Here is a 1,702-nt window from a genome sequence, read left to right as displayed (position 1 = left end):
AGTAACAACCTTGCTTTTCAACACCTTAAAGAAGGTCCTATGCTACAGATTTACCCAATGCAATGTGTCCTTTAATCTCTCTGACTGCTGTCATTTGACTCCTGCTTCCATGAGCCTTGATTGCGGATCCAAGCAAGATCAAATTTTTGGAAAATCCTTTCTTTTCTCTGTTTACCATTGTGCTACAATCTAGTTCTGAAGATTTTGAAGATTTTGGCCTTGTTTATATATTGAGTTATAATCCATTCTGAAGGCTGCAATCCTTGATCCTCATCAACAAGTGCTTGTTTGCTCCAAGGTTGTGTTGATGCATAGGAAGACTTAATATCATGAAAATCTCAATATTACCTAAAGCGGTCTCTGCATATCATGAAATTCCAATCCAAATCCCAGCTCTATTCTTCAAAGAAATGGAAAAAAGTAACCATCAGTTTATATAGAAAGGAAAGAAACTCAGGATAAACAAAACTCTCCTAAAAACCAAAAACAAAAGAGGAGACCTCTAAATCTTTGGTTTTAAAACCAATTCCACAGCCATGGCAGTCAAAACAGCTTGATAGTGTTACAGCAATAGATATGAAGACCAATGGATCAGAACAGAGAACCCAGAAATAAAACCAAGCATCCATAGACACCCGATTTTTAATAAAAAGCTAAAATACATTAAATGGAGAAGTGACAGTCTTTTCATTGAATAGTGATGGAAAAATTGGAGATCTAGCTGCAAAAGAAGGAAACAAGACCCTATATTTTACTACATACAAAAATGAATTCAAGATGGATTAAATACTTAAGTATAAACTCTAGGACACTAAAGTAGAGATGAATTTAAGGGTGCTAATGCAATGCATATATGTACAAGCACACATAATGAAAAACACTCACACTACAGAAAGGCTAAAGAAAAGACTGGAACCTACTAAAATCACAACATTTATGTACATCAAGAGACTTCATCAAAAGAGTAAAAAGAGAACTTACATATTAGGAAAATTTGGGGGGGCTAATCGCTAAAACCTATAGAAAGCTACAACACCTCAGTAAGGAAAGCACAAATAATTTAACTAAAAAAATGGGTAGTAAACATGAACAGACAATTCACCAAAGATAACATTCAAGAGGCCACAATCATATGAAGAGATGGTGGATCACTAGCTATAAGAGAAATGAAAATTAAAACATCAATGAGATACCACCTCACAGTGGCATTGATAACAAAATAAGAAACAACAACAACAACAAAAACATAAATGATCAAATACCAGAGAGGATGTGGAGAGACTGGAATCCTTGGACATAGCTGGAAGAATTGTACAATTGTGCAGTCTCTATGGAAAACAGTCCTTCCTTAAACAAATGTGAATAGAAATGGCATATGACCCAGTAACCTCTCTATTCTGTATATAAGGAAGAAATAAAGAATAAGACCCAAGTGGATAGAGGCACATACATGTTTATCACAGCTGTTTATTCACAATAGCAAGAAGATGGAAACAACCCGATGCCTGTCTGTGGAGGAATGGATAAATAAACTCTAGTACATACACCCAACGAAACGCTATGCATTCCTGACAAGCAGCTCACAACATGAAAGAATTGGAAGATATGCTCAGCAAAGTTAGTCATTATATGTATATATAACCAGAACAAGAAAAGTCATTTTCAAACCAAAAGGAACCTGATTTTGAAGGTTATATGGAGG

Source organism: Echinops telfairi, unplaced genomic scaffold (assembly GCF_000313985.2).
Source record: "Echinops telfairi isolate 266 unplaced genomic scaffold, ASM31398v2 ScPeMD7_7404;HRSCAF=8442, whole genome shotgun sequence".
NCBI classification, from domain to species: domain Eukaryota; kingdom Metazoa; phylum Chordata; class Mammalia; order Afrosoricida; family Tenrecidae; genus Echinops; species Echinops telfairi.
This window is presented reverse-complemented; position numbering follows the sequence as displayed.